The 12,934-nt window shown below is 43.1% G+C and overlaps 1 non-coding gene across 1 annotated transcript in view; it reads right to left on the reverse strand.

Moving 5' to 3' along the window:
- Nucleotides 1–455: 455 nt before the first annotated feature.
- The window catches only part of LOC137420548 (uncharacterized), a 33,874-nt gene continuing 21,395 nt past the window's right edge, over nucleotides 456–12,934 (reverse strand). The window contains exon 2 of the transcript XR_013622523.1: nucleotides 456–1,144. This is a non-coding gene — a transcript (uncharacterized LOC137420548). The remainder of the gene's footprint in view (nucleotides 1,145–12,934) is intronic.

Raw genomic sequence — 12,934 nt, forward strand, 5'->3', positions numbered from 1 at the left:
GGGTGATGTGCCGCTTCCTGAAGGTACGATGTGAATTTCTGAAAGATGAGATGAAGTGTTCTTGCCAACTGGTGCCTCCATTTTTACATTGTAGTTACATCTTTCTACTTTTTCATATTTCTCTTTATTCATTCTAATTCTTGCTTCTTCTTTATGTATCTGTCTTAGGAGAAGTGAATTCTTGCAGAAAATTTTCTGGAAGGTTCACTTGGCGGCACCTGGATGGGTTGGAGGATAGAGGACTAGCGGCTGAACCCCGAATCCTATCCAGGTTCCTCCTGATGACTCCATCTTTACTCTACTTCTTTTGGTTCCTTCTGGTGACTTCAATGCAGTATTTGGTTTTCCAATTCTTATCAAAAGCTGTGCATCATGACACTTGTGAACGTCTCTTAACCATGCTGAAAGAAAAGGAAAAAAATGATGATGTAAAGGGACAAATTATCAAAACACAACATGGTTCACAGACGTTTATTATTATTATTCTTTTTATTACCTGTTCCTAATCCAACCTGGCATGAGTTTCCCGTTCACCAACAGAGCACGTGTAGGTGATTTCATTGTCAAGCCGCTTCACTTCATTGTAGGTGATGCAATGGCCAAAGCGGTTCAGGATGGTCAACACCGATTTTGATCCTGTCAGTGTTCCCAGCCCTAGCCCAAGGGATTGATGCTTCCAAGGACGAACTGTTCTTCTGGTACACTTAAACACAGCATCCGATGCACTGGCGAGTACTTTTCTCTTGATCACATCCATACTCTCATTATACAACCCTGGTTCCACTTGCAAGCCACCTATGACATTACGGAAGAACACTCACTAGTTCTGACGGTAGTTCTGACGGTTCTTTGGCAGTAGATGCTCATCTCTTAACTAAACAAAATCGACTGAGACAAACTGAGTGGTAACATTTGCCTTCTGGTTTTCTCAGCTGTGCTGATCTCTTCCGAGGTGCTGGAGAAAAGGTCACTTTGAAGTGTCATTCCATGTCGAGCCGTTTCCCAGTTTCCCGAATTTAAAATCTTCAGGCCAGGTTCCTGAAGATTTTCTTCTGGTACACTTAAAGGTTCCTGAAGAGGTTTCTTCTGGTTCCTGAAGATGGGCTCTACAAATTATGCAAACGGGAGTGTCCTTTGCCATGATCTGCAAAAAAATAAAATAAAGGGGGGTACAAGAGCTCATTATTTCACCCAATTGCAACAAGTTACAGTGTTGCTCCAATATGCACATTTCAGGGTGAACTACACATTTTCTAGCACAAAAATGGTTGCCATCGTAACTATTGACCATGAAAACATGGTTGTACGCACCCGATTTGTCACATCATACATAGTTTTGGAGATCTTCATAGTCTTCGGTAACTTCGTCTATGTGATTTTGGGGGGAAAGCCATGCCCCAGACCCGGAAGCAATGCATTTTTGTGATGTTAGGGGATGGTCCCATAAATTAATGAGGTCAAACGTTTCAACGCTTTCCACACAAAAGCTCTTCTAGGCTCCTGGACTATTTATGTCATTGTGATTTGGTATGTTCAATCGCAATAGATGAGATCATGTATTTATTTTAAATAAAACAATAAAAATACAAAAATATAATCTTTTGTCATTTTTACTGGCATTGTGCATCAACAATAAGAAACAACAAGTACAAAAAGTTTTAATTAAAACAAAAGCCGCGTCGATGTTACACAATGCCTAGATGCAGCTGTGCCTATAACGTCGATGTTATAGGCACAGGACATTCCTATTGATTCGATTACTTGATGTTATTTTTGTGCAAAGTGAAAATATATCTCGGCAATTTCCCGTGTGTGGCGACGAATGTTTAATATATCTCGGCATTTTCCCGTCTGTTATTTCAGGCGGTGTATGACTGACCATGCCGCGATTAAAAAAAAAAAATCTCGGCAATTTCCCGTGTGTGGCGACATGTGAACGAAGCTATGCTCCTCTCTCCACATTATTGTGACGACGTATAAATTAAATATTTCATCGTGACAATTGTCATCAAATGGACGAATTTTTAATATATCTCGGCATTTTCCCGTCTGTTATTTCGGGCGGTGTATGACTGCATGCCGTGATTGTAAAAAAATATATCTCAATGGACTTGAAGTTACAGGCCTTTGAGAATTCATTTCGTTCTATAAAGGGCAACTTTCATCGGATTTTCTTCCCGTTTTTTTTCAACCGAGTCTAAAACTATGTTAGCGACTGTGAAAAATGAAATGATATATCGAATTTGATTTGAAATAAAACTGTGTGAGAGAGGAAGACACCACGGGCCTACAAAACAGGCCTCAAAGCTATGCGAGTTAATAAAATGGTGGATATTTGTTTATATGAAGCCTCTCCCAAAATGGGTGGAGCTATGGTTCCCAGAATGGGTGGAGCTTTGAGGTTTTGTCTTCTCTGCAAGAACAAGAAGAACAACAACAACAGCAGAGGGCACTCTATTAGCAGCGTCTGCGACGCGGCTAAAAACACCTTTGAGTCTACGAGTGCTTGGACAGAACAATGTTTAATTGTCAACCACCAACATGAAATCATGACATCATCAAAACGTCAACTTTGAACAAACAGCATTTCTAAAGCTCAGTGGACATATTGTACACTGCTCCACTCCTTTCCTATTCCATCTTGGACAGGCACTGCATGACATCATCGCCGGGCACCGAAGGGGACCCGGCGATGATGCACGCTGAAAGGGAGTATACTCAGTTTTCCCTCCGTTTGTTTTCTTTCTTGTTACTAAGCAAAAAAAAAAAAATTTGACAAGTATGTTGATCACTCCCCAGGTTGTGTGTTTATGTGTCTGTCTGCTCACTTATACTTGCCTGCAGGTCACAATTTTAAACTGATCGACACAAAACATCAAATGGTAGAGTTGGTGGTCAGACAGAATCCTATTTATTTTTGAGGTCAAAAGGTCAAAATCGGCCAAAGGCCAACCACTTTTTTAAAATTATCTAAAATCCTCAATTTCCATCCGATTGATGTGAAATTTGAATAGGATTCACATATCAGCAAACTGAATTCAACCACCAACTATTTTTGAGATCAGCATAGGCCAAAAGGTCAACATAGGCCATAGGTCAATAACCTTTTCATATTTCTAAAATCCTCAATTTTCATCCAAATGACCTAAAATTTGAGTAGGATTAACATATCAGCGAACTGAATTCAACCACCAACTATTTTTTAGATCATGTCAAAAGGTCAACATTGGCCAAAGGTCAACCACTTTTTTTCAGATTTCTAAAATTGTCAATTTTCATCCGATTAACTTAAACTTTGAAGAGGATTTGCATATGAGGTCACTGAATTCAACCACAAATTATTTTTGAGATCAAAATGATGCTCTGAATGCCATTCTACTTTGTTCTGTTTGCCAAGTCACTCTATGAGTGATTTTTCATTTGTTTGTTTGTCCTGGCGATATCTCAGCCATCCTTTAAGCTGAAATTTGGGCACAATAGTGAGAACGTGCTTTGGCAAAAACGGTATTTTTTATTTTTTGATTAATCAATTAATTATTCTTGATTTACTCCGTACTTATTTATTTTCTTTTTCATCTGGGCAATATCTCAGGCACCTTTTGAGCTAGGAAGTTGATATTTCGACATAATGACCAAGGGATTTGGCTGTAAAGGGTATTTTTGATAAATAAATGAATCGATTATTTATTTAATTTTTTATATTAATGAACTATTTAATTAATTGTAACGACTAACTACTAGTTCAGATAAAACACTGGTGGTCTAGGTATGCTTCCAGCCAATTGATTAAGAAATGAATTATTATACGATTACTATTTATTTATTTGAATATGCAATTAATCAATCAATTATTGTACACTTCTCCCTCCCAATTCCCTCCATGTGCTACATGGCAGCATTTCCTGGTGACAAAGGTGCCCCGGCTATGTAGCACGCTCGAGGATGTTATTTATTTATTTATTTGGCATCGAGGCGCTGTACTTGTTTTTTGTTTTGTTTTTGTACACTTGGTCTTGGCTCATACGAGAGCTAACACATATAGACTGCCAGGTGTTCCAATTTTTCATTTCATTTCGTGACCTGAAAATCGGGTGGGCATCAAATTGGCATGATAATATAGAAAAAATTAAGAAATAATGTTCATGACTTTTCACAAGTCAGATTCTGGTACGTTAGTCTGTAATATAATGTTGAAATGTATAATTTTATTTCCAAAATCTCCGTTTAGCCTCGAACGCATTTCGATGTATTGACCAATGAGGATCGCGCTTATTCGCGCTACGAACGATGTCTGGGCTTCCGGCTGCGAGTAAACAAAATGGCGGCCTCCAGTAGCAGCGACGGTGACGAGGGTGGGAGCGAGAAACGCTGTTATATGTGCATTTCTCCGGCCAAAAGATCAAGTTTAATACCTTTTAGTGATATAACATGGCCGCGATATTTGCAATTTGTTCTTACGTGGCAGAATTTAGAAGGTGATCAAGCTGAAATTGCGAGAAATTTCGTGAAGAACCACGCTGACGAATTCGGCGAACGTGGCAACAGTATGGTAACAATACCTGCTATAGCTATACCGCATGATGCAGCGTTTCATCAAGTGTGTTATTCACGATTTACCGATAAACGAGTGAGCAGGGTGCAAAGCAGCATGAAAAAGAGAGAAGAAAATGCAGCCTATACTGGTAGGTTGAATAACGAATAATAAATCATGACAATGCTTCAAAACTTAGTTTGATTTTTTTTTTTGTGAGGTATATGTAAAATGATTTTGTGTGTAGTCGAACGATTTTGAATTGAAGGAACTGTCCAATATTTATGCAAGGAGGTAGGGCCGAGGTGAAACAAATAAATTTTTAAAAGGAAGTCTGAGGAAGGGGGGGGGGGGGGGAGGGAATCTAGTCGGGCTAACCATGACTTTAGGTCTAGACATTTTAAACTCACATAATTTTAATTGTTTTCTTTTATGTGTATTTATTGCAGCTTCAACATGCAACGACATCAACGTCAACATTGACAAGATGCATAAAGGCCCACAACCAGTCAGGAAACGTGCTCTACGCTCCAGCTTAGGCAAGCCCAAATGTTCAGCCAGATCCCAATATGTGTTGCCTAATATATGCATCCTTTGTCAGAAAGAGAGAACAATCAATACAGGCAAAAGGGGCCGAAGAAAAGAGCCTCTAACAAGGTGCTCAACAATTGAGGCACCAAGACTGCAGCAAGCTGCTAAAGACAACAACAATACAAACCTGCTGCTTCAAATTCAAGACCGCGATTGTGTTGCGATAGAGGTAAAATACCATGGTCGCTGCTACAAGGAGTATACCCGGTATTTAGGCAAGCTAGCAACAACACCTAATGCAGAGCAACAAGGAGACTCCAACTACTCAGAAGCATACACATTATTTTGTGCAACAGTCAAGGATCTTATAATAGACAAGGAAATCTACAGACTGAAACGACTTAATGACATGTTCATGAAACAAATCAAAGCAACACACGGAATAGAATCAAACTACAAAAGTGGCTTTCTCAAGACAAGACTGATGAAAACATTTCCACAACTATGCTTTCTAACCCCGTATATGCGCTGCCAAGGACACCTTGTGTATGTTAATGACATCTCCACTGAAGTGCTGGTTGAAGAAAAGAAAGTGTTGCAAGAAACCATGCATGGTTCAGGTGATGACACAACAGAGACAGAACAAACATCCGACTCTGAACCAACCCCACCAAAGCAACCTGGGTATACTGAGAATAACCTTAGAGAACACTACTTCACTGCGCTACAATTGAGAAATGCAATAGATGAGATCAAGCCAAATATGCCATGGCCCCCAACCTCTGAGCACCTGACAACAAATGCCGCAGAAGCAATTGTACCTGCCTGTCTCTATAACTTTATTGCATGGATGGTGGGAGTGTCAGACGAACCTGATTCTGATGAGTTTGTAAAGATAGAATCTACAATACATAGAAGAATTCTCACAATTGCACAGGACATCATATACCTCCAATCAAAGGGAAGGAAACAGATGCCCAAACATTTGTCACTTGCAATGACAGTACGTCATCTCAGGTTCAGCCCAATTAATCAGCCTACTGAACGGGTTTGGTTACTGCGTCTCAAACTCTGTCGTCTTAAATCATGACACTGCACTGGCTAACCAAGAACTACATCGTGGAGAGGATGCTCTTCCATCAATCATTCAGGCGGGCAAGCATGTCACACTCGTATGGGACAATAATGACTTCGGGGAGGAGACATTGTCTGGGCGTGGAACAACGCACAATACCAATGGGATTATAATACAGCGACCAAGTCAATCCCATGAAGTAGTACAACCAGCACCAGTCACTACAGTTAAGAGGACGCGGGAGAGATCGATGCAGCCACCTGCAGTGAACCTTGCCACATATTATGGAGGGAAAAACGAAGGACCCGCTCCATTCGCAACCAGCGTTCCATTGGATCGAGCAACGTACTTCCCATTACTCCAGCACCCTAAGACGATAAACCTAGTATACCACATCACCAAGTACAACATTGACGGGACTCTGCCATCTTGGACAGGATTCAACCAACTACTGTCTTGTGTTGAAGTTCCACCAAAGAGCGTGATAGGGTATCTCCCTGTCATTGACGCCACTCCGACTGAAATGAATACGGTACTAACAATACTGCAGAGAAGTGTTCAGATCGCCGACAAGTTACAGTTGGAAGCAGTCGTCATTGTCGTTGACCAAGCCATCTATTGCAAGGCACAGCTCATTAGATGGAAGAATGCACAGTTCATGAAGAGACTGGTAATTCGACTTGGGGCATTCCACACTGCAATGTCCTTTCTTGGCTGTATTGGAAAGAGATTTCGAGAAGGTGGTCTCCAAGACATCCTGGTTGAGTCAGAGATTGTTGCAGTGGGGTCTGTGAATGGAGTGTTCAGCGGCAAGCATTACAACAGGGCAGTTCGAGCCCATAAGCTGATGTCAGACGCGATGCAGCAGATGCTCCTGGATGCATATTTTGAATCTATTCCAGAACATGAAGCGGGTAGAGTGAAGGAACTTTTGTCAAACTTAGCTGAAGCTTTCCCACATCCAAACTACCATGTCATTCTCAACAGTGACAAGTTCAAAGACTTCAAAACCTCCTTTGACAAATTCTTAGAAGCAAGTGACACCAAACCAACATTTCGCTTCTGGAGTTCATACATTGAGACGGTGGAGCTTCTCTAGCCCATCTCGAGTTTATCATGACGTCAATGCGCACTGGTTCGCTTGTACGCCGCGTAATAGTCTTTGATGGGTTAAAATATCACCCCTTACACACTTATTGGACCTATTAACAGTTTCAAAATAGCATTGGTAAACCACCATGGATCGTAGTAGCAACACCAATCACAAATATTGTACAAAAATTTAAAATTATGCAGGTTTTAAGGTCCAAAAACATGACTTTCTGATAAATGCATCAACAGCATGTTATTTTACCAAGTCGTTAAAACAACATTTTTACTACTTTTGGGGGTCTGAATTAATAAATATTGCTGCCAAGACCAATGTGAACATGACATCATATAGTTTGTGTTGTTTTTTTACTGTGTAAATGGGTATTTCAAATGTAACACAATTGGTGTATACTGGTGTTTTGGGGCAGCGGTTCTCGGTAACGTACCACGATATCGCTTGTGAAAAAAAACAAGATGTTTTGGAGGTCATAAGGCTTCATCCCACACCCTTCTTGCCAAATCCCTAGGTTCAGGTCATGAAATCAAAAAAAAAAAATAGATATCCACCCTATGGCCCTGTGTCTAATAGAACATATATTAAAAGGAGCGTAGAAAAGAGGGGGAGAGAGAGTGAAGTAAAAACAGTAGGGAACAGGGACATTTGTGGAAGAGAGAAGGCGAGGGTGGGGTACATAGGATAAACAAGATGGACACTGCAGGGCCTTTCAGGAAAGAAAACAGGGAATTTGAAGGGGGTGTATTTGGGGTGGATTAATGGGGGTAGAAAAGATCAAGGTTTTGGATAGGGGAAGAATGTATCTTTGTATCAAAGATACACTTTGAATGTATCTGTACTTGTTTATTATGTCATCAAAAACTTGGCAAGTTAAACAACAGCATTTAACTCGGCAAACATTTAATCAACAACTTGATAATTTACCCAACAAGAGTGTTCAGTTACCATGTTTCTTGCAGAGCGCTCCCCAAGTTGCTTAAGTACTCCATTCCAAACAGCTTTTTTTTTTTTTCCTTTTTTTTTGTACACAAGATCGAGGCTCGTGTAAGAGCTAACATTGATACACAAGACACACCGACACATAAAACATATGATAAAGGGAGCGGGAGACAAGGCGATACTTAGGCAGTTAAGACCGAAAAATAGGGCGTATCGTTCATTTTTTCAGGAAAGCACCAAATTTGGCACAGGTGTAGTATAGACCTATACAATTGTTTTCCTGAGGGGCGCCCAAAAATTCAGAACCCCTGGTGGCCACCATATTGAATTTCAACATGACCGCCCTCTGTGACCTATTTCCCTCAATAACTTCTATACTATTAGCGATAACACCACAGTTCCAGTGTCTTACCCCATGTTTTCATGGTCTCTGAATCCAATGGGATCAATTGCATAAAGATTGGCATCCATCATCATTAATTTCAAGATGGCCGCCATGGTGTTTCCATTTTCCTTGAATCTCTCATAGTATTTTCGGTAAAATTTCAATTCCAAGTGATACACATTGTTTTATTGGTCTCTGATAACAATGGAATGGTATTAATTAATCAAAGTTACACACAGTTGCAGTTTTAACTTAAAATATTGTGGGCACTTGAAAGGTGGAGGCTCTCGCAGACGCGTAGTACTACAATCACTGTCCATCGCAGTCACACAGTGATGTGCAGGGCAGATTTGCCCTGGAGCATTTACAGTTGCCTTTACAGGCCGACTTACAATGGCAGCTTGTAAGCTCTGAACATGCCTCCTGTATCAGTGGTATTGTGGTACAAATTGGTGTCCAAGAAGTCCTTGTTTTCATCCAGCCCCAATCAGCTGATGATGGAAGTTCTGGGTAGGGCACAAGTGCCTGACTCCGTACGTGTCCAGCCTGAAAACATGCACGTTTTAGGTGTTGTTCGAAGGCGTCTGCTGTTGGGGGAATGTGATCAATTGTTCTTGCCTTCTTCGTGAACAAGTGTCGGCGCATGTCATTCACTGTCTTTATCTCGGTAGTCCGGTCATAGAGGATGGCAACATATCTTTCTAGACTCGGACTTCCTGCGGCCAAGGCCAGTGGCAATTTTATCCAGAGTTCCTCCACACCGTGTGACTGGTAGGTAAAGTAGTGTGCTATTGCCAAGACCACAATATCAGAATCTACAGTTCGAATCAATACCCGTTTTCTCCCCCTTTTCACGGCATCCAGGACATTTTTTTGGATTTTTTGAATTTTCTGAATTTTTGGGCACCCCTCAGGAGAACAATTGTATAGGTCCATACTACATCTGTGCCAAATTTGGTGCTTTCCTGAAAAAATGAACGATGCTTCCTCTTAACTGCCTAACTATGAGGAGAGAGAGGGAAGCACACAAGTACAACATTTGAGAGCAGGGACATCAGGAGATATGTGGGAGGGAGAGGGCTTGGGGGGAGCAGGCATGAGAAGGGGGGGGGGGGGGAGGGGCGGGCTGGGAGAGGTATAAAACACATGGACACTGCTAGGACTTCCAGAAAAGAAGTCGGTATTTCAAAAAAGGGGATCCGGGGTGAATTAACGGGGGTAGAAAAGATCAAGGCTTTGGATGGGGGAAGATAAGAGATGGTGGTGAACAGCTGTTTTAAAGACCTGGAGGGAGGAGTGGGATTGAAGAGAGTGCGGGAGTTTGTTCCAGAGGCGGGAGAAAAGAGGAATGAGAGTGAAGGTGAGCAGAGAGTCTTGATTTTGGCAGTTTCACCATAACAGGATTGCTGGCAGATATTGTGCGATTTGTAGGAATATTTGGGGGACAGAGCACAGACAGAGCAGGGGGAGCTAGGCCGGAGAGGAGTCGGTAGAAGACAGAAAGACCGACAACCTGCCTGTGGTTAGTGAGTGAAAGGCCCTCAGTTAGCTTCATCGCGGGAAAAATCCAATGATTCTGCTTCATCGCGGGATAATCCAATGATTCTGAAAGCTTTTGTTTCAACAGCGTGAAGCCGAGTTAGGTGTGAGGCAGGAGCACAGTGTTCCATTGAGCTGCTAATGAAAGCCTTGTAAGGGTTGAGGAGCTCAGGTGTGCCAAGGAAGGACTTCGCACGACGGAGGATGCACAGTCGGCGAATGGCTTTGGAGGCCAGCTTGGAAATGTGGTTTTCCCAGGAAAGATCATGGCAGATAGTGAGACCCAAAAGCTTGAGTGACCGAACTTCTTGGAGAGGATTGTTGAGAAGGTAGATGGGAGGGTTGTCCGGAGAGACATAGAGACATAGAGACATGTCTTTTCGGAGAAACATAGGAAGAGTGTGAGATTTGTCTGGATTGAAAGACATGTTCCACTTGTTTGACCAGTCTGATTTTGTCCAGGTCTGCAGAGAGTGAGGAGACTGCAGACTGCCGATCTGAGGGATGAGGAACGGAGTGGCAGAGAGTTGTCATCAGCAAAGAGAAAGAGAGAATTTTCCAGAGAATCGGAGAGATCATTGATGAAAACCAGAAAAAGCACTGGGCCCAGAGCACTGCCTTGGAGAGCTCCAGCCTGAACAGAAAGGGGAGATCAGAGAAAACCAATCAGGGCCACACGTTGACGACAACCAGAGAGGAAGTCCGCAAGCCATGCATGGAGATTTCCATGGATACCATAGGAGGAGAGTTTGGTGAGCAGAGCAGGGTGCCAGACCGTATCGAAGGCACGTGATATGTAAAAGGAGACCGCTCTGATTTCCTGTTTGGCATTTAAGACCTCCACCCATTGTTGAGAGAGCAGAAGCAGCATGTCCAGAGTAAAGTGACCTGGTCTGAATCCAAATTGATGATCCAAGATAAAGCTATTGGAGAAGACGAAGGATTTGATGTCAGAAGCGATGATGGATTCCATGACCTTGCTGATTATTGGGAGCAGGCTGATTGGTCTGTAGTTGCAAGGATCTGTTTTTGCACATTTTTTGTGTAAAGCGGTAATGTTGGCCGATTTCCAAGCAGATGGCAGATAACCTTGAGCAAAAGAGGGTGAAGAGAACAGAGAGGGTGTGAAAGAGTGCCAGAGCAGGATTTTAGGACCTGTGGGCTGATGCCATCTGGTCCAGTTGCAGAATCAGAGTCTTGGTTTGACACCTTGTCAGAGTCAAATCAGAGTCCACCTTGTCAGGAGAGAAGGACACAGAATCCAGGAGCAGCTGGGTTTGACTGGGAAAGGTGGGTACAGAGAGAGATGGGTTCGGGACACAAGATTTTGAGGCAAACACAGAGTTGAGGCATTCGGCTTTTTCACATGCAGTGTCAGCTGTGTATCTGTTTGAGGTAAGGGAGGGGATGGAAGGGGAACAAACACCAGAAACAGATTTCACCAGACGCCACCAGGATTTGGAGGAGGGAGACAGGTTTGAGAGTTCAATATTGAGAGTAGAGAGATAGTTTCCTGGCTCTCCTGAGGGTAGACACTAGACACACACTTGTTCCGAGCTTTGTGAAAGGAACTGAGATTACCTTCAGTTGGATTAGCCTTCCATGAGGTGAAGGCAAGTTGCTTCATGGCAACTGCCTCACCACAAGCTTCAGTGTACCATGGACGGGAGGAAGGGTATGACAACTGAAGATGAGATGGGATAAATCTGTGCATGAGAGAGCAGTTTACTTTGGAAGAATTCCCAGGAAGAGTTGGTGTCAGAGGCAGTGGAGATGGGAGATCAGTCCAGACGATTGCTGGCTGCTTGTTGAAGACCGTGCCAGTCAGCCTGAGTGAAATGCCAGACTCGTCTGCGCTGAGGAGGCTCTGAGAATGGCCAGAGAGATGTCCACTTTAACAAGGAAATGATCAGAATAACAGATTGGAGCAGAAGAGCAGCAGACATTTGCAAGGAAGTTTGTCATAACCATCTCTCAAAGAGAAGATGCTCCATTGACTGAGATATGGGTCGGGAAATTGACAGATTGTGTCAGTCCCAGTGAGTCGCAGAAGTCCTTTGCTGAGTGCCATGGCTGGTGTGAGAGGAACCCACACCCAGCCAGCTGGCATGATGACAGTTTAAGTCGCCACATATGAGGAAGAGCAAGTTGGGATGAGTGGATAGAAGTTGGTCCATGTTGTCACACAGGGAGATGTAAATGGAGTCATCACTGTTTGGAGGACAGCACAGAACACATATGAACAAAAGGTGGGAGTGGAGAGGAAGCCATAGCCAGAGGTACTCCTGGGGGTTGGGTGGAGAGGGGGCAGTGCAAGAAGAGTGAGGAAGAGAGATTTTGATAAAGATAGCAACCCCACCACCAGGACGAGGCTCAGGTCTATCATACCGGAGGAGGGAGTAACCAGGAAGAGATATCAAGGAATCCAAGACATCTGGAAGGAAGAAAGTTTCTGTTAAGCAGATTACGTCTGGTTTGTCAGAAGCAACCTGTATGGAGAGATCAATAAGGTTTGAGTGAAGGCCCCGGATGTTTGAGGTCCATGCCGTTAAAGAGGGAGAGGGAGAGGGAGAGGGAGCATCGGGTACTGGACAGGGGAGGGGAGGGGAGGGGTTGGCTAAGATGAGGGGTGAGAGAGGGAGGTAGGGAGAGCTGTTGATAGTGTGTCGGAGATTGCAGAAGAGTTCGGAGAAAGGGAAGGATGAGGAGGACAAAAGGTTTGAAGGTGATGGGAAGAGACACAGTGAGGTGTTGTTCGAGAGGGGGGGGGGGGGGGCAGAGCAAAGTCGAAAGTTGGAGGTGGTGGAGGTATGTGATGGAAAGGAG

Source organism: Myxine glutinosa, chromosome 2, assembly GCF_964187855.1.
Source record: "Myxine glutinosa chromosome 2, kmMyxGlut1.1, whole genome shotgun sequence".
NCBI classification, from domain to species: domain Eukaryota; kingdom Metazoa; phylum Chordata; class Myxini; order Myxiniformes; family Myxinidae; genus Myxine; species Myxine glutinosa.